At 37.9% G+C, this 21,486-nt stretch overlaps 1 protein-coding gene across 3 annotated transcripts in view; it reads right to left on the bottom strand.

Annotated features, from left to right (window-relative positions):
* Positions 1-21,051, bottom strand: part of R3HCC1L (R3H domain and coiled-coil containing 1 like) — a 91,812-nt gene extending 70,761 nt beyond the window's left edge. Inside the window, exons 1-2 of one of the 3 annotated variants that reach the window (XM_039221216.1) lie at positions 20,996-21,051; positions 117-225 (exon numbers count right to left, since the gene is read on the bottom strand). The gene's annotated coding sequence lies outside the window, so the exon portion shown is untranslated. Of the gene's footprint in view, positions 1-116; positions 226-19,797; positions 20,236-20,995 lie in introns of those variants that run through there. The other 2 variants (XM_039221217.1, XM_039221218.1) reach the window with 2 other exon arrangements.
* Between the last annotated feature and the right edge of the window lie 435 nt (positions 21,052-21,486).

Genomic DNA, 21,486 nt, shown 5'->3' with positions numbered 1-21,486 from the left:
CTTGTTTTAAATGGGTTACAAATAAAATGACACTAAAAGAAACAAAACAAGCAAATAAATAGAGTAAATAAACAATAGTTCTTTAAAATATGCAGACGCGTAGTTAACTGACTTACCAAATAAACGACATTTATTTTTTGAATAATAAAACTCTAGAACATGCAGACAGATTTTATCTGAAGGCAAATGGCACAAAGATTTCCTTCTGATAAACAGTAGTCTCACCTGGAAAAAAATAATAAAAGTTATTTTTATAAAATTATATAGTTACTTCTTTGACATTAGTCTGTGCACTTAACTTTCATTATCTCACTTCATGAATGCTAAGAGTTTAACATAGAATGTGCAATGAAAATAAACACAAACCGACAAAAATACTTTTTAGTAGCTCATCAACCAAACAGAATAAGAAAACATCATCTTTTCTCATTCTCAGTCCTGTGAGAACTAGTCTGAGAAGGCAGAAATGCTAATTAACTGCCTTTCAAAAAAAGAGAAAGTGACGGACCTGGGTGGCTCAGTCAGTTAACAGTCCGACTTCAGGGGCACCTAGGTGGCTCAGTCGGTTATGCGTCCGACTTCGGCTCAGGTCATGATCTCACAGTTCGTGGGTCCAAGCCCTGTGTCAGGCTCTGTGCTGACAGCTGGCTCAGCCTGAAGCCTGTTTCAGATTCTGTGTCTCCCTCTCTCTCTGACCCTTCCCTGTTCATGCTGTCTCTCTGTCTCCCAGAAAATGAATGAATGAATGAATGAATGGATGAATAAATAAAAATAAGAGTCTGACTTCAGCTAAGGTCATGATCTCACAGTCCATGAATTCAAGCCCCACGTCAGGCTCTGTGCTGACAGCTCCGAGCCTGGAGCCTGTTTCAGATTCTGTGTCTTCCCCTTTCTCTGACCCTCCCCCTCCTGTTTCAGATTCTGTGTCTTCCCCTTTCTCTGACCCTCCCCTGCTCACACTATGTCTCTCTCTCAAAAATGAATAAATATTAAACAAAATTTTTTTAAAGAAAGAAAAAACCAAAATAATACAAATGATGAAAAACACAAAAAGATGCTCAACTTCTAGTCGTAACTATAGTTCTAACTTACTGGATAGCATATGGTGCATGCTCAATAAGAATATGCCAGATGGTTGGATGGATAAAAAATAAAGCTCATCAACTAGCAAAGAAAAAAATATATCACATCAGTTAGCAAAGAAATGCCAAATAAATATATAAATATACAGTACTTTTGTTTGCCCATCAAACTGACAAAAATTTTTTAAAAAAAGCAATAAGGTCCTGTTTTGGTAAATGTAGACAGAAGAGTTCATACATTGCTGGTGGAGGAATACATTTTATTAATGTATAAAGCATTTTAACAATATTTCAGGATCTTTTACATAACAAAGGGACTTAGGACCAGGCAATTCTTCAAACACTTTATCATAAGGTAATAACTCACTTCTACCAGAATACTTATCCTAAAACTATTTATAATAGTGAAAAATTATGAACAACTTTAACATCCACCTAAATGACTGAGGTTAAATAAATTATGATACATCTAAACTATAGAAAAATAGTCATTGGAAAGAACAATGGTAGCTCTATAAAAACTGATATGGGGCGCCTGGGTGGCTTAGTTGGTTAAGCGTCCAACTTTCACTTAGGTCATGATCTCGCAGTTCGTGGGTTCGAGCCTCGCGTCGGGCTCTGTGCTGACTGCCAGCTCAGAGCCTGGAGCCTGTTTCGGAGTCTGTGTCTCCTTCTCTCTCTGACCCTCCCCTGCTCACACTGGCTCTCTCTCTCTCTCTCCTAGAAATAAATAAAAATATTTTTTAAAAAACCTGATATAAAGATCTACAGAAATATTTGAGTTTTTTAAAAACTGAAAATTTAACAAGTGTACAAAACCAATATAAAAACACTCCGGAGTATATTTGAACAAATGGAAAGTTTGCTTCCTGGTTCTCAGATAAAAAAACTCAACATTATTCAACATCATAAAGACCTTAGATCTCCCTCAAGTAATTTATGAATTTAACGTAATCCCAATAAAAATCCCACTTTGAGAGATGCCTGGGTGGCTCTGTCGGTTAAGTGGCTGACTTCAGCTCAGGTCATAATCTTACAGTTAAGTGAGTTCAAGCCCCACATCGGGCTCTGTGCTGACAGCTTAGAGCCTGGAGTCCGCTTTGGATCTGTGTCTCCCTCTCTCTCTGCCCCTCCCCTGCTCATGCTCTGCCTCTCTGTCTCTGTCTCTCAAGAAAAAAAAAAAAGTTTGGAAAAAATCCCACTTTGAGCAAACTTTCTTGTGGAGATAGAGAGCTCACACTAAAGTTCTACAGAAAAATAAAGATGTAACATGACACATTAAAAATGTTAAAAGCTATCCCTCGAGGTACTCTAAAGCCTCTATAATTAAAACAGCATGATAATGGCACAGGAATAGACAGATCACTGCAAAAGCATAGCAAGTTCAGAAACAAACTCAATGGAAACTTAAGGTACTTTAAACAGGGCATCTCAAAAAATATGCTGGGATGACTAATTAGCATTTGGAAGATTATTAAACTTGTATAACTAAACAGAACTCAAACATGTCAATTCTTCTCTTCCTCAGAGAAAGAGAACGGTATTCCAATTACAACCCAAAATTCAGATGCAACAAAAGACTGAAACATTGAACTAGATAAAAGCCAGAATACATACAGACACACACACACACACACACGTTATATGTTATATACTATACATATTAAAATAGCTAATATCCCTTAAAAAAAGAACTCATAAAAATTGAGGGAGAAAAAAATTTAATAGGGAAATGAATAAAAAGATACAAGACAATTAGCAAACATGAAAAAAGATATTTAAAATGACTTTATACATATGAAAAGATGTTCAACGTCACTACTAACAAAAGAAATAAACGTTAAAACTACATGGAGATACCACCTCTTACCTATAAGGTTAGCAAAAATTAAGAAGTACACCAGTCTCATGGATATGGGGAAACAAGCATTCTCACACACTGCTGGTGAGAATTCAAATTTATACAACCCCCACAGAAGGGGATTTAGCACTATTTAAGAATATTACACATGCTTCTAAACTTCTGACCCAAACATCCCATTTTAGGAATTCACCCAAAGGTACATTTCTAACATATAAATATATATGACCAGGTTATATGCTTAATGTAGCACTGTTTGTAAATGCAAAATATTGGAAAGAGCATAAAAGAATGGTTAACATTCTCACAAAAGAGTAGTGACACACAACTGTCAGAGGGAGGAAAAGACACGGAGGGAAGGTGAGTCTATAAACTGATTTGGAATGGATTCCAAAATATGTTGTGTTAAATTAAAAAACCAAAGTACAAAAGTTATCTATAGTATTTATCTTTTGTATAAAAAAGAAGAAGAGGGGCACCTGGGTGGCTCAGACAGTTAAGCGTCCACCTTCGGCTCAGGTCATGATCTCACGGTTCATGGGTTCAAGCCCCGCATCAGGCTCTGTGTTGACAGCTCAGAGCCTGGAGCCTGTTTCAGATTCTGTATCTCCCTCTCTCTCTCTCTGACCCTCCCCTGCTCATGCTGTCTCTCTCTCTCTCAGAAATAAATAAAACATTTTTAAAAATAAAAATAAAAAAGAAGAAATCAGAAAATATATATGTATCTTATCATTCCGGGGGGGGGGGGACACACAGTAAGGATAAGTGAGAGAATGATGAAACTGGTTATCTACAGAGGAGGGGGTGAAAACAGGTGGAAAGGGAGGAAAAATGCGTGACACTGCTCTGAGTATACATTTTTTGTACAATTCTTACTTTTGGAACCATGTTAATGTTTCACATACCACAAAATAAGGAAGAGCAATTAGGATGGAGAGAAAAACTTAGAATAAAAATAAAACTGAACTGTATTTCAAATGGCTAACATAACCATGTGAGGAAGGGAAGAATGCTAGGGAGAGAATGAATCCAAGTAATTTTTAAACATGGTTTTTAGATCAGCACTGTCCCAACAGAAACATAATGAGAATCACATATGTTATTTAGTATGTTTAGTAGCCACATTAAAATAAAATAGGTGGAATTAATTTTATTAATATATCTTATCCAGTATATCTATTTCAATATATATCAACATAAAATTATTACTAAAATACTACTGAAATCTTTCACCTTCCTTATTTCATATTAAATTTACAAAATCCAGTGTATACTTTACACTTACAAAACAATTCATATGTAGTGGCTTCCCTATTGAACACTGGAGATTTAGAGTACATACCTTTAGGCTAAAGCAAAACCTACCAACAAATACTGAACTCTACTTAGGTGTCTTTTAAATAGTGGTATGAGTTAGTAATCCATAAACTATTTTCTGATATTCTAAGATTGAGCCAATAAGTAAAAACAGGAGTAACAGGGCGAGATTTTTCCCTGTTGGAAGAGGGAGTTATAAACACAGAATAAAGGAGAGAATAAACCCTGTAGTACTGGGCTGGAATCAGAGGTTATCAGTATAAACTCACTGCTTTCAGTAGACAAATGAAGATGCACTGAGTGTGTGTGGACGGACACACACATATGCCACATCTGTTTCCAGATGCCTGCAAGAGGGCCTAGAGCAATGAGGGCATCTAGGGGCCAGATCATGGCTTTTAAAACCATTCTCCACCAAAAGCAACCAGAGCTCCTTAAAGAAATAACTCATTCCAGGGCCCGAGCTGGGAAAGTACAAGATGAGCCTACAACATTTTGTTGCGGTAAAAAGTGAGGTAGTGCTCAAAGAATGAGAAGGGCAAGCCAAAAGGAGATAGGAAATCAGCTTGAAGGGACAGCAAGGCCAAAAGGGGGACAGCATCAAAATAGTTATGAAAAAAAGTATTATTATAAATAAGTATAGAAAAAAAAGTAGATTTAGATATTCTAAATGTTGAATTTCTAAATCTACTATTTTGGAACCATCATGAAAACGAGTCAGGCAGAAATCACCAATCAATACTAAATAAAACTGGTGAGTAAAAAGTTCAAGAAGTAACAGAACATCTTTAAAGTCTCAAAGTGTCTTTTCAAAGGTATTTCGAAATTAGAAACAAAATGTGAATGTGCTTAACCCCACTGAGCTATATACCTAAAAATGGCTAAACTGGTAAATTTTATGTTATGTATATTTTATCAACAACTACAAAAGGAAAAATAGTAACTACACGGGAAAACCTGGCAGACAGTACCATTTAAAACATTTAAAAAATAAATAAATAAAATACCTTTTTTAAGGTATAAATCAACAAGGGTGGATTTTTAATGAAGTGATGTAAGATCACACTACCAGTAATTCAACATCCTACGCCTCCTGACATGATACCCTGAGAAGCATGACATTACTTCTATGGTACTCCTGCCAGAAATGGATAGCCTGAATTCAACCATGAGAAAACATCAGATAAACCCAAATTAAAGGCATTCTACAAAATAACCGGCCTGCACTCTTCAAAAATGTCAATGTCATGAAAAACAACACAGACTGAGGAAATACTCCAGATTAAGGGAAACTAAAGAGATATGACAACTGAATGTACTCCATGATCCAGAATTTTCTTCTGCTATGAAAGCACATTATTGAGACAAGGGCTAAAATTTGAACAAGCCTATAGATTATTATTATTACAATAATAATAATATATCGTAATATATTACAATAAGGGCTAAAATTTGAACAAGCCTATAGATTATTATTACAATAATAATATATTGTAATATATTATAATATTACAATAATATTAAATCAATATTATATTTCCTGATTTTGACAACTATACGTTGGTTACATAAAAGAAAAACCTTATTTTTAGAAAATGCACTCTCAAGTATTTATGTACCTTACAGGTCTGTACCTTACTCTCAAACAGTCCAAGAAATATTTAGATTGTGTGTGTATGTGTGTATATATAGAAAGAGAGAGGGAGAAAGGAGGAGGAGAATGAGGAGGAGGGGAGGAAAAGTAGGAAAAAAAAGAGGAGAAAGAGGAAGGGAGAGGGAGAGAAAAAGGAAAAATAGTAAAGTGTTAATGTTTGAGGTATCTGGGTGAATTTTTTGAAGATTCTTGTAAGTTTTCTGCAGTCTGAAATAATGTCAACATTAAGTAAACCAAAAAAAGAAAAAGAAAGAAAGAAAGAAAACAAAAAAGATGTTAGCACAGTACCTGGCACATAATCTGCAAACAAATAAATAGCAACTGTTAGATGTTAATATTGTCTCCAGATTCTGCAAAAAAAAATTCTCTTTGACTTAAGAGACATACGCATTTATGGTGGAAAAAAATGGGGAGAGAAGCAAAATAATACACATAATATGTTCCATTTAAACATATTTGGACAAATATATATCTAAATGCGCAGGAAAGACCAGAAAATATACATTAAATGGTTAATAGTGGTTAGCACTGGGTTGAGGAATCACAGTGATTCGTATTTTCTTCATCATACTTATCAGCATTTGCTAGCTTTCTTGTAATGACGATGAATCATTTTTATGTTTTTTTCCAAAAATTATTTGTAGAAATTAAAAGGACAGCCTGCAATCAAGGAAGGCATGACATTCTTCATTTTCTATAACAATATCCTCTTTGCAGACCGATATTTAATTATTGTTTTTGAGCACCATATTGTTACTTGTCTTTCATTTATTAAAATTAAAATGATCATGTAGTATCATTCCACATAAAAATATTTCAATTAGTTCTACCAAATCATTTCAGTCTTGTAGATTAAGACAGTAGAATGGACATATACATATAAATTTTCTTCTTCACAAAATCCTACTAACATAATAGTACAGTTTTTTTTTTTAAGATATAAAACAACAGGATGGAAAATGGAGAAAAAAGTAACAAAACTTGGAAGTTGGAACATACGCAAAAATTTCTGGCAGGTCCTGGAGAGTCAAATCCCAATCCAATAGGAGAGAATGCGGAGAGCCAACCCAATTTACAGCCAGAAACTTACACAAGGGTCAGGAAAGGCCTGCACCACCTCTGGAATTGGAAGTGAAATGGAGAAGGGGCACAGAATGAAAGCTGTCTGAGGAGCAGTTAGATCCTTAGATCCCCTGCTCTCTGAAAAAAGACTTAAGGTTATCTCTGCAGAATGTAAAAAGGGATGATCTCTGGTTTAGGGGCTGACTGGAAGTGCAGGGACTTTAAAACACAGGGTGATGAAGTGAGCATGGTTGAAAGCTAAGATCTACTGTTCCCCACCCCCATCCCCACATACTAGCTGCAAAAAAGAAAAAACAATGCAAATTGTTGTAGATTAGAAGGACCTCCAAGTACCTACAAATACCCAGTACTACATGAAAACAGACAAAGACCTACACCAAGGCACATCACTATGAAATTTTGGAACACTGGGGGAAAAGTAGAGATTCAACAAGTTTTCAATGAGTAGGTCCAAACAAAAGAAGAGGACTCAAATTTGCTCTGCTCAACAGCAACAGAGGGCAAGAAGAAATAATTATGCCTTCAAAATTCCAAAGAAAAAGATTTCCAATCTAGAATTTTACACTCAAACAAACTAGATTTACCAAATGTGAGAACAGAAAAAAAGACACTCTGACATGGAAAGACTTAAAAAATTACCTCCCATATAATATACTTTCTTAGAAAATTACCAGAAGACTGATAATTTCAAGTTCTAACAAATTTAGGAAAAGACAGATTGTTGCTAGCCATGGTAAATCGCCAAGAGAATCAGTTTCAAATCCATTCCATTGATAAGGGCAACTTAACCCAGAAGGCACTCTTTAAGCCAAACAATCAGGGACAGATTCACTCTAATAAACACTGCCACACCCCAGGGCCAACCAATGAACTGCAGTGTCACCCAAGTAACCGTGCATCTACAGATGATGTTAACCTACTTCTACCTCTTAAAATTTTCCACTCTCTGAACCCCACACTCCCCAAAACCCCTACGTAAGATTAACAATCTGCTTTGTTCAAGATTTGCCTGATCAGATATTCTAGATAGCGAATGATGGTCTCATCATCCTTTGACACCAAATGAAGAAATAAATCAAAACAAAGAAAGGCATGGATATAGAAAACAGGATATTCAATACAAAAAAGAAGTAAAGGAATATCGGTCAATGGGATTCCAGGGTGCTAACTGCACCAGAATTAGAAGGCAACCAATCCACACACTGAAGCTCTATGACCGAGCCAGGCATGTTGAAGGCTGTCATCCCCATGTTCTCTGCCACAGTAGCATCTTTCTAATCCAACCCAACTACCAGAGGTAGTGCTCTACCTAAGCAAGAGGGTAAATGAAGAATAAGGAAAATAAGAGTTACAATACCGGGAATCTAACTGAAGAGGAAAGAAAAGTCTAAGAATAACAAAGGGAAATCTTGCCCAGAAAAGAGCTGTGCAGCAGGCCCATAGAGTAGGCACACACAGGAGGGCAATGGAGGTCTCCAGAAGAGAAGCTGCCAAACAGGAAAGAAAATTAGAACTAACACATTACTGTGACCGACCTTATAGAAACTGCACTGAGAGGTAAACACTCTCAGCAAATAAAATTTGCACAGGCACAGTAATGTAAACACAACATTAGCTACTTCATTTAACCTGATATTGTAATATAACTAAATTAGGAAGCTACAGAAGGAACAGCAGTGGTGATGGTGGTTGAAAAACAGTACAGGGGTATCTGAGCGGCTCAGTTAGTTAAACGTCCGCTTTAGCTCAGGCCATGATCTCACGGTTCATGGGTTCCAGCCCTGTATCAGGCTCCATGCTGACAGCTCAGAGGCTGGTGCCTACTTCAGATTCTGTGTCTCCCTCTCTATCTGCCCCTCTGCCGCCAGCCTGCTCACTCACAGACACACGAGCTCTCCCTCTCTCAAAAAAAAAAAAAAAAAAAATTAAAATTTAAAAAAAAAGAACAGTAAAACTTTACCTCAATAGAAACTTAATATATAATGAAAAAATTGATGAATGAAAAGACAGCAATTTACACATATATTATTTGGAAATATGGATACATAAATGCCAGAAAAAACAGCTTAAGGAGCTGAAAGTGGTTACCTTTAGGGAAGAAACTAGAAAGCATGGGGATTCACTATGTTTTGTTATAAATTCTGTCTTTACTATTGGACTTTTAAAACTAGTCTATTTTAAACTATATGTCTGTTGATAAAATACAAAAATCAACTGATGAATTTCTTATCTTAAATGTACTGTTCATGATTCAAAAATATATATAAATAAGATATTTTCAATTGAAAGGAGTAAAAAAAACATTCTAAGGAATAAGATCTCCCTTTCTTTTGGAAGACCTTCATATATTTTTCCAATACTGAAAGAACACAACCATACAAAATACAGAAGCTTTAAAAATAAAAAATTTTAAAGCTAATAGTTACCACTTGAGTGGACAGACAAAATCTAGTAATTGTAATACCAGGAAGATTGTAGGTCTAATCTTACTTAGAAATTCATTAATGATCAGGAGAGTGCAAATAACACATTTAATTAAATTTGTTCATTTATCTATTTGGGGGAAGTACGATTAACAGCAGTGAGAGTAGTAACATAAAAGGACAGAGACGAATTAAAACATTGCCCAAAACAACCAAATTGGAGAGTGAATGGAAAGCTAAGTAAAATTAGAGGCTTAAGACACCGAAAGAGAGACATTAGAGGCTTATTTACCATCATTTTACTGCACACTGTAGCCATGTGAAGTAATTTTGGCCAATGCCAATGTTAAATGAGGAAATATGTAAAACCACATACATACTATGTATATGTACACACAGATGCATGCATATACACACATACACATAATGTTTTCCTTACAAGACACTGATAATCCTAATTAAACAAGGATTTGTGGGCCACCTGGGTGGCTCAGTCAGTTAAGTGTCTGACTCTTGATTTCAGTTCAGGCCATGTTCTCGTGGTGGTGAGATCAAGCTCCACAGTGAGCATGGAGACTGCTTGGGATTCATTCTCTCTCCCCCCTCCCCCACCCACCTGTCATCCTCCCCCCCCCGGCACAAGAGTGCACCCCCAAAATAAATAAAGTTAAAAAAAAACAAGGATTTGTGAAGGATTATACCTAAAAAACAAAGTACTGTTAACGCAATGTGACAAGAGTGGTTTTATAGTCATAATTTTCCTAAGTAGAGAAGCTCTACCAAGGATTACCAATAATGACAAACTGTCCTAAAGACAATTAATTCTGTTGTCTACCTTGTATTCTTCATCTAGCTACACTTGGATTATCCTGATTGTTCCTGTTCTTTATTCCCAGGCACTGACCACTCAGAATAGTCTACATTTACCTATCTCTCCAGCAGAAAGGTGTCACTATGTGACTAATTTTCACCCATAGAATTTGAGTAAAAGTGGTACATGTAACTTTCAGTTTAAGTATCCTTAAAGGGAAGGAGATGTGTTCTTCTCTTTCTCCTTTCTGATGGATGGAATGTGAATGAAACAGCTGGACCTCCAGTAACTAAGACTATAAAGTGACTCTGGAGAAGAACAGAATCCATGCAGAGAGGTGGAACATGACTCCACGACAGACCAACCACACCAGTCCTAGACTACTTTTGGAATTCCTGACGTTGAGTGAAATACACTTGTATGATGTTTAAATCTCTGTTATTTGATTGCAACCAAACCTAATCCTAATTAGTATAACCTCTATGTTTAGACACACTCCTTGCTTTGTTTCTCTAAACAGTCTCCTGCTGCTCCTCTGCCCGCCCCTTTCCTGCCTCCCACCCCTTTAATGTGACTATTCCTCAAACCTCTACTGTTGGTCTTTTCCACTCTTCTCCCACTGGGCTCTAAGACACATGTAGAGAGGTCAGATCTTTTCTTTGAGCTCTAGTTTTATCTCCAGCTGCCTATCATTCCAGCTGTATGTGACATAATTAAACAGGAATATAAGTGATTTTTAATACAAATACATTAAATAAATACAGTAGTGGTGGTAGCAATAGCAGTAGTTATTGTGACAGTAATAAATAGCTAATATTTACTGAACTCATAATATTTACCAGGTACTATTCTAAGTCTAAGAGCTAATCCTCACAACAATCCTATGAAGCAGGAAGTATTATCACCATATCCATTTTAAAAATGAGGAAACTGAGACCCAGACATGTTAAATAATTTGCTCAAAACACATAACTAATGTATCAAAGAGATCATTAAAACTAGGCTGTCCAGAACCCAGCCTCCCAATGTACACTAGCACTTTATTCTAAGGATGTTATCACAGCTTAATTTTTAAATTGTCCTCAGTGACCACATGATAGTCATTTAAATATCCACCCTGGTAATAAATGTCACGCCTCTGCAGAATCATTTTTAGAAACTGTCAAATATCACTTAGAAATAAGTAATTAAGATAAGTGATTAAGCTGGAAAATATTCTTTCGAAAACAAAGGATATGATCATCAAGCAATGAGACTGGTTTTCTTGTAGGACTCCACTGTTTCTGAAAGTTTCAAAAGACAAATTCCAAAGAATATTTATTTGCTACAATAAATGTATGGCCTCAAAAACAAATTACTTTAAAACAGAGCGCTTTCATTTTGAAGTTCTTTAGTTTTAAAGCACCAGATTTTTTTTTTTTAACTAGCACTCAAATTATCTAAAACCTAAACCTTATATGAGCACTTGAACTCATTTTCTGAGCTCCTTTCCCAAAGTCACTATCACTGACCCCACAATATACTTGCTAGGTCAAGCTCAAAACTTTGATATTCTGATTCTTTCAGCTTTCCAACCTCGTATTTACTGTTCCTCCTCCACAAGAGCTATCACGTTTGCTATGTCCACATTACCCCACCACTGTTGTATGGAAATACTCCCCAGCCACTCTCAACTAGAGGTTAGCCCACAAAGCTGCCAGGACAACCTTTCTCACTGTTTTCATCATAGGGCTTTCAACAGAAGTACCATCAACTATAGGGCCAAATCTAAGTTCTACAGCCTAGCCTTCAAAGACTCCCATTAATTCTTCCTCATTATCACACACATACAAATCTAACAAATCACATCTCTTTATTCTCATCACTAAAAACCACCTTTCATTTGTGCAATACTGCTAACAAAAACAATTTTTTTTTGGTCTCAGCTCACATGCTGTACTCATTTTTGCTTCTAAACTTCTCATTACTCCTCTGTATGAAATTTTCTTCGGCCTTCTCCAGTCAATTTGTTACTCCATCATTTCAAGATCCTCATCTTCCCTGAAGCCTAAATAAGCTCAAAATAATATGTTTTGCATTCCTCAACACAGGGATTATCCAGCAGTAGAACTAGAAGAATCTCGAAGATTGACCAGACTAGGCCTTCTCCTGTATATGAATGATTTTCTAATGAAATGGTTAACTTTCATCAGATTGTTGTGTCAAATATCTTAGAAAGTTAATTTGACAGTTGCCACAATGGAAGACTGGAGATACCCTATAACTTGCCCTGGTATTCAGATTGGCAATGGAAAGCCAGAATTTGAACCCATTTCCTAGGTTCCTACTCAGAATGAATACAAATTTAAAGATCACTGCCCAGAATATATAATTCATGCTAGATCCAGAAACTGTGCTAGACACTACTCATAAACATGTTAGCTTTTTTTTAAAAAATGAGGATACAAAATTTATATATAATAGCAAGAGACCCCAATTTAAGTGTGTCTGTATTATATTAATAGGCATACACGGAAAACAGAAAGAAGGAAATAATCCTAAATGTTAATAGTTACTTCCAGATGGTGAAGATATGGGTATATTTTCCAAATCCTCTATAATGAGCACATATTGAATTTATAATAAGAAGAAATACCTAAAAATTAAAACTATATGACATTATGAAGTCAAAGATAAATTCCTTGACATTGAACTCAGGTGTCAGAAGCAAGGAAAAGTTTCAGGCTACCCAAAGAAACAAACAAGAAGCATAGTACAAAAAAGAAACACTATGGCAATAAGTGAAAGAAAAGCAATGTCACAACAAGTGGCAGAAACCAAGAGCTACATGGCTCCTGGGGCTTGTCAATTCTAGTACTTAAGAAATCATTGGTTCTCACACTAGAAGAGTCAAGGGGCCTAAAGGGTCAGTGGAAATTCTGAATGTACTGAAAGATGGTCACGCTGAGTTTGAAATTGTTATTTGGGATGCTTGTAGAGAATTACAAACCACAAACACAAATCAAGGCTACTAATTTTCCTTCTGGGTAGTCTCCTAAAATGAAAATGTGAAACAAAGGTACAAAAGTTCTGAAAGCCTTCATAGGATAAATAAGTTTAGAACCACTAAATAGGCTTATAAATTCATCTTTTCCTAGCACTTGTTTTTAAATTCCAGTCCAACATCCCTTATCCAAAACACCTGGGGCCAAAGAGGCTTCCCAATTCACGAACCCTTTTTATATTTTACAAAGGTTAATATAGTACATATTCCATATGTTACAAAATATTCCAACTAGGGCCTGGGGCAAAACTCTGTAATTAAACACATTAATACTTCTATGGGAAAAGTATGGATCATTATACTAAGTAAAATGAAGACTACAACTGGCCTGACAATGCAGACTGAAATTTGGTACCAAGAGTTTCCCACAAACTTCTTAAAAACTTCCCATTCTCGGGACACCTGGGTGGCTCAGTCAGTTAAGCATCGGCTTCGGCTCAGGTCATGATCTCACAGTTCGTGGGTTTGAGCTCCACGTCAGGCTCTGTGCTGACAGCTAGCTCAGAGCCTGGAGCCTGTTTCAGATTCTGTATCTCCCTCTCTCTCTCTCTGGCCCTCCCCTGCTCACGCTGTCTGTCTGTCTGTCTGTCTGTCTCTCTCTCCCCCTCTCTCTCTCTCTCAGAAATAAATAAAACATTAAAAAAAAAAAAACCTTCCCATTCTCATAACAGTTTGGATTTAGGAAACATGGATAAGAAATTATGGACCTGAAACCGGTTACATCTAAGAGGTGGAATTGTGCATGCATTTTATTTCTTTCCTGATATTCCACATATTCAACAGTGAACATGTACCATATTATTTACAAAGTAATACTTGAAATTTAAAAAGGGATGAGAAAAAGCCCAAGTATAGATACCGACCAACTTGCAAACTGGGTTAAAAAAAGAAATAAGATCTTGTTCAGATCTCCAAAGTCAAAAAAGTAACTTAAAATAGTTTTGAGTTTGAAAGGTTTTACAAAGTTTGGAATAGGTGTTTAAAATAAATGAATACAAATGCTATTATCAGTGGGTGAAATCCTTACTAAGACTCAAAAGGAAAATTATTAACTGAAATTCAAAAAGTGATTTTATTAACTTGTTTATAACTTACTATTTTTCAGTTCAATTAATTGCTTGTGACAGACTGTCTTTTCCACAGATGGTACCTATCTCCTGTCCCCAGGGTCTGTGTAGAGAAACTGTAGGTAGGTATCTGTGGAACAGCCAACATCCACCACCAGACATGGTGCTGGTGAGTGCTAAGGCCTCCAGGAGTCAGCAAGTCACCACCAGCTTTTAAGTCTTTCCACCTAAGGATCAGGTAAGCCATCTCTTCACTACCTTGTCTGAATTCAGACAAAATCCACAGCATAATAAAATGGGTATTTTATACCACTAGGTTTTGGAGTGGCTTGGTACACCAAAAAAAAAAAAAAAAAAAAAACAGAAAAAGTGTCCTTTCCTAGTTCAGTAGTTCCATTCATATTAAACCTATACACGTACATGCACACACTCTAATATCAAGCTTTTCTCAACACTGAAGGTCTAATCTGCCAATGAGAAATTGGACAGACCTGTTTAAATAAGACAGCTTCCACTTGGCAACTCAACGATTCATGTAAAATATATTCTAAGTGCCTGATATACGTGGAACACTTTGCTAGATGTTTAAAACACAAAGGTGAATAGCATATAGTTATCAATCTAATCTAGGAAGGGAGGAAATAAAAATTAAGTATACAAATAGTTTATGAAAGCATTTAAGTGTCAAAACTGAAATATAAAGTTAATTCCACCACAAATAGTTAATTTATAAAATCATTTGGACTTATAAAAAGCTTTTTGATTTCTTTAGGAAAGTAGAAGAGCTTTGCAGATGCCTAGAAAAAAAGACTAGAAAAACACATGAAAAACGTGGCCCTTGTTATGTGTTTATATTGTGAGACTAAGTGTTTTTTGTTGTTTGAAATCTTTATTTCCCAAGTTTTCTACAGTAAGCATGTACCAGATTTATTAAAAAAAAAAAACTTGGAGGCGGGGTTGGGGAGGGTGCCTGGGTGGCTCAGTCGGTTAAGCGTCTGACTTGGGCTCAGGTCACAATCTCAGGGTTCGTTACATGAATCGTTGAGTTCCCAAGTGGAAGCTGTCTTATTTAAACAGGTCTGTCCAATTTCTCATTGGCAGATTAGACCTTCTTCAGTGTTGAGAAAAGCTTGATATTAGAGTGTATGTGTGCACGTACGTGTATAGGTTTAATATGAATGGAACTACTGAACTAGGAAAGGACACTTTTTCTGTTTTTCTTTTTTTTTTTTTTTTTTATTTTAGAGAGAGAGAGACAGCACATGGAGCCCAATGTGGGGCTTGATCTCACAAACCCTGAGACTATGACCTGGGCCAAATCAAGAGTTGGATGCTTAACCGACTAAGCCACACAAGGCACCCCAAAAGAAAACAACAGTTTATTTAATTTTTTAAAATGTGTTTAAAATACACTAAGCAAAGAGTCAAGTAAGAGGTTAACAGGTCTATAACAGAAGCTATTCTGGTGTCAGCATACCAAATAAGCAAAATAAATTTAAGGAGAATTTTCAGTAGAATAAAAACTGCATAAACATGTTACTTTCTTACAATAAAGATCTACTTTTCTTCCTTTTCTTAGGTAATTACAAATATTTAGAAGGTCTCCTCAAGCAACAGAAAAAAACGACCTCTATAAGCTCTCCGTCTCCTGGTCATGCCCTCCCAGTTATTCCCTCTGGCATTCTCTCTGTCTCCCTCTCCGCATCTATCATCTCTAAAGTGGCCCTTCTCTCTCCATCTCTAATTACTCTTCGACCTCGGCCTCAGACGGTCCCTCTCAGTGAGTCTGACTTCCCGTCTCTGGATAACCCCCATTCTCTGCTTCCTGTGTGTGTTCCTCTTTCTGTTTCTCCTCCAGTGTGTGTGTCTGTGCGTGTATGCACGTGGATAGGAGTTTGTGTTCCTCTTGGACTCTCCATTTAGTCAGTTTCTTCCCCACAGCTACCTACCCGATTTCCAAGACATTTATTACATTTTCCCTCTCATCTTTATAAACAAGTAGGAATGTTATTATTATCCCTATTTTATAGATGATAAGAAAACACAAACTGGACTACTGATATAAATTTGAGAGTTTAGGATTTAAATCCAAGCGTTTCTCCTCTTTAATACTCTTCTGGTATTCCATGGCAAAAAAACTTGAAACAGCCCAACTAAAAGCCAGTATTTACATGTATTCTTTCCTAAGAAGCAAATCTCCTATTAGGGAGTGCCACATACCTTTTGCCTCGTTTTTGTCTCTGTACCAAGTTAAATAGTCTGGAGCTGTCAGAAATCTATACCATTATGTTAACAGGCTAACAGTGTTATCTGGGAACCTCACAATACTAGACACCACACCAGAACCTGCTGTTTCCAACAGTTCTTCTCTATTTTTATCCCTAGTGTGGAAACAGCCATGTTTGACATTAAACAAAACAAAACAAAAAAGATACAATAGGGACAACACATACTAATAAAACTGAAGAGTGAACCTGAAGAATGGAAAGCTATATAGAAGGCTAGCATGAGACAAGTGAAAATGCACACCACGGACTAGGAGCAGCTGGTCTATGTTTTATTGAGAGAGTAGAAAACCCTCTTCAAATGCAGGCTTACGGCCTGCTGAGCAACACCCTGTAACTTCTCTTCTACCTAAAGCTCTGACAACTAGAATTTTTCTATAATTCAATAAACTCTTATGACTTACCCAGATTTCATCCATCCTGCTGGACTCATTAACGGGGAACTCTAAATGTTTTCTCCACTAGCTAAGAGCACACTTTCTGGTGGGTGGCACAGCAGAAGTAGGGTTCTCTTTCAAGCTACCAATAGCCTAGTTCCATTTCTTTTCACTTCTGTAAGTGGGAAATCGGCAACAAATACAGTGCAACAAAGAAGAAATGTCTAAATTATAACTCAGGTTGATGGTTGTCAAGGATCATCCTGTAGGTCCCCAGTTTTATGTAGGGTGTGAGGGCTAGTCTTAGATTTATATAGGTTTATCATTAAAAATCTATACTTTTACTTCTGGCATGCACTAGTTCATTTAATTCTATTATGTCTGATGAGTGCATAAGTACTGAATCGACAATATGCCAGTTTTATCATTCATTCTGGTGAGCTATTTTGTGAATGGTTAGTTTATGGAGCTAATGAGGACAGGGTCACAGATTCAAATATCTTGGCCAATTAGCTTTGTTGTGTTTCTGGGGTCGAAGGTTGCAGTCAACAACCTTAACCTTGGCTAACAAAAACAAAACAAAACAAAACACACTGATCATGTGAAGTATTAGAAGAATGAGTTATAAATGTTGACTAAAATCAATGACTATCATAAAAATAATAAAATTTTTTAAAGGAATGATAACATAACCTGTATCTTTTACTAAGCCTGGTTACTATGTGTCTAGTTCAAATACTCGCTAATCTTTTCAGTCATGCAAGGTTGGTTATTATTATCCCTGTTCCACAGATGATAAGAAAATGAACTCAGAATAATATGACCAAAGTCATAAACTATTAAGTGGTGGAGCCTGAATTCAAACTTTGATCTGATTCCAAAGCTTAGGTTATTTCCACAATACCATATAGTCTCTAAAGGGCATCCCTTAGAGACACAGGACAGTCAACAAAATGTCCTTATTCAGAACTGTTCAGCACAATCATTACTGAGCATATCTACTACATACACTTAGATGCGACAGCTGAGAATTTACCTTCCAAAACCTCTTTAAGCAAAAAGCAAAGATTCTTGTTCTTTAAGAACAAGAGCATGGACAACAAAAGAAAAAATAACACATTATAGCATACAAAGTAAATTTTAATGGAAAGGACTACTGTCATCGCTTTGTATAAAAGTCTATAGTGAAACAATAGTTATCTTGCAGGTTCATAACTGGAGGAAATGAAATTACGAAGACAGAGCCAGAGGATACCACATTAAAAGAGAGTAAAGAAAATATTTCCTAAAAATCTGAGTCTGCAGATACCTTGTAATCAAAAACCACTTGTAGGAAATAAAAATAAACACTTTAATTCTTAACCCTAAGATTTTGCTTTGACCAACAGATCAATTTTCTTTATTAGACTTTTCTTCTTGGTTTCTCTCAACTCTCACTCCTTGCAAAGGTGTGCACACCAATGTCCCTAAGAGTTTTACCTTAAAAAAAAAAACGAGGACACCAAGCTTTATGGAACCTACCCACTAAGCTAACTTTTAGAGTCAAATAGTCTGGCTTAAAAAAGAATTCTTTTTAAAGCAGGAATGAGAGGAAGGACCAAAAAATGGCTCTATAAAACTCTGTCATAGTCAATAGTCAATAACGAAGTCATCAACACAAATAATTGTTCTACTATAAGCTACAATGTGCAGACAGAAAGCAGCATTCTTACTAGAGGTTACAATGAAGCACCAGTCCAAAGCACATCCCAACAACAATCTTTTCACAGCAGCATTTTGGAAACCTCTAAAAGTGAAAAATGGCCCAATATAATTTTTATATAAAATACAACTGCTAAAAAACACACTGCAATCTGAGAACTTCTATTTACAGTATTTTGGGGGTGGGGGGAAGAATCTCAAGAAAATACATTATCTAAAATTATCATTTTTCATCATCATAGTCAACAATTACAATAAAACAATGAGCACTGACTCCATGTACTACCAATCTCCTTATATTAACATCTCATTTAATCCTCATAAACTAACCTTGCAAGGTAAATGTTACTCTATCTATCTTAGAAACTAGTAATCAGACTTAGAGGGGTCAACTAATTTGCCAAAAGTCACAAAGTAAGTCACAGCACCAGGATCTGAAGTCAATTTGTTCAACTTTGTACATTCGGCTAATTCACCATACCGTCATCCTGGTTTCTTTGAACTACACTTAAGCATTTTCCAACCAATGATATCAGTATAAATACCAGTTAGGATTACCTTATTACTCTACATCAAAACCCTTAAAACACTGTTTGTAAAAACACATTCTCTACAAGGGGAAAAATAATTTTTTTAATGTTTTTATTTATTTCTGAGAGAGACAGAGAGAGAGAGAGAGAGAGCAGGGGAGGGTCAGAGAGAGGGAGACACAGAATCTGAAGCAGGCTCCAGGCTCTGAGCTGTCAGCACAGACCCTGACGCAGGGCTCGAACCCACAAACCGTGAGATCATGACCTGAGTCAAAGTCGGACGCTTAACCGACTGAGCCACCCAGGTGCCCCCACAAGGGGAAAAATAAGACCAAAAGCTACCTGTTTAGAGTCTCAGATCTTAATTGCCCAGAAGACTGGAATATGGGCTGTTTACATTCTGAATTCTAACTATGAGGAAACACAGACTTCTAGCATATATACCTAAGACAGATGAAGATGACCCTAATATTTCAGCTAGTATGCACACAAGGGTAGTGGGACTGTGTCAGAATTAGAACTAGACTTAGTATGTGAAAGGGGTTAAAAAAAAAATACAAGACCTGCTGGAGACAGGCATCAGTTTCGCACAACTGAGGAACAGTAAGCGCTGAGATACTTCTGTGATGAAGGAAGGTTATAACAGAGCACAATGGGTAGAAGGTGAGTGTATTTGAGGTAGGTTAGTGTCCTAACTCTGGGAGACCTTAAATCCAGATGAGGTTTAAAGCGGACTCCGCAGGTGAAAGGGCTTTCATGTCACCTCTTCAATAAGTACATGGCTTAAGAACGTTTGCATGGCTTGCATTCGTTTCCAAAGACACTTCCCTTATTTATTAAATCATTCGATATTCACAAAGAGCATGGTCGAGTTGACAAAGACATGAACGTGGTTTTAAAATTCAACGGATCTAGACTGGAGACAGGAGGACAGTAAAGTTATATCTGAAACGTGCTTTCTCCCACGTATCACATATTATCCGCTGAAGCCCACAATACTGGAAGGCAGGCAGGCCAAAGACTATTATCCCCATTTTTCAGATATAGAAACCGAGGCTGCGGAAAACGGGCACAAGTCCAGCAAGTAGCAGACCTGAGACTCCTCCCCGGACAGTAGTCTCCAAATCCTGTGCTTCTTCCCTTTCTCAACTCTGAGAGGTGGCTTTACTGAATCAAGAAAACTTTTAATAATCGGACTTGGGGGTTTCCGAGTGCCGCCCGAGAAAACCAGGAAGTACATGCTCCCGTATAGACAGCTCACTCCCAGCTCATGCCCATAGCCCAGGGGCTCCTGGGCAGCCGAGCGGACTCACTGGGAAGGCTCGCAGCCCGGAAATCGACAGCAGCCCCGGGGTCTTCTTGGGGCGGCCTCTGAGGCCCACAGCCCCGTACCCTTGGCGGGGGTGGGGGGATCGCCACGGACCCGCTTAGTACCTGTTGAAACCCGGGAAAGGAATGTCCTCTCCGCATTAGAGTATTTGGGAAGATGGCCCAAAGCGGGCACGCAGCCCCTAGAACAGCTAAAGGGCCTCGAGAGGATCCCCGCAACCCAGCGCCCGCAGGGGTCGAAGGGCGGCAGCTTCCCAGTAACCTCCGCCCCAGGCGGAGACCCGCCCCGTGCGTCACGTGAAGGGGGAAAAATACTGGTAACAAAAGGGGAAAGGAAGTCTTGTCCAAAGTGTGTGGGGAGAAGTGGGAGCAATCAGCCCTAGCTAGGGGTGTAGAGGCAGGAAAGGACAGTGACATTGGGCCGCTCGTTACCAGGGTCGCCGTCGCTCTCCGCTTCCGCCGCCTCCGTGCAGCTCTTGCTCTTCCGCTCGCACCGCTGGGGCGCGCGCCAGGCCTCGACTCCTCCCCCCGTCCGCGCCGCGGGGCCTTCTGGGGGCTGTAGTCCCCGCAGGCCCGTGCGGCTCGGGCTGCCTCCAGGTCACGTGGGGGAAGAGCGGGCCGAACCGCCAAGGGCGGGAAGGCGTTTGCGCTTCCATCTGCTCAACCCTCCAGACTTCCCTTTAGCTATAAACGTGCTCAGACGTCCTCCCATCCCGCTCTTACGCCATCCCTCCTTTTCCGTTCATGGCCAAGTTTTGAAAAAGGCAATCTAGGGACGCCTGGGTGGCTTAGTCGGTTAAGCGTCCGACTTTCGCTTAGGTCATGATCTCGCGGTTCGTGGGTTCAAGCCCCGTGTCGGGCTCTGTGCTGACTGCCAGCTCAGAGCCTGGAGCCTATTTCAGAGTCTGTATCTCCCTCTCTCT

This window comes from Hyaena hyaena, unplaced genomic scaffold (assembly GCF_003009895.1).
Source record: "Hyaena hyaena isolate Hyena2069 unplaced genomic scaffold, ASM300989v1 scaffold_964, whole genome shotgun sequence".
Lineage (NCBI taxonomy): Eukaryota > Metazoa > Chordata > Mammalia > Carnivora > Hyaenidae > Hyaena > Hyaena hyaena.
Note: the sequence above shows the minus strand (reverse complement) of the source record. Positions and strands in the feature narration are given on the sequence as shown.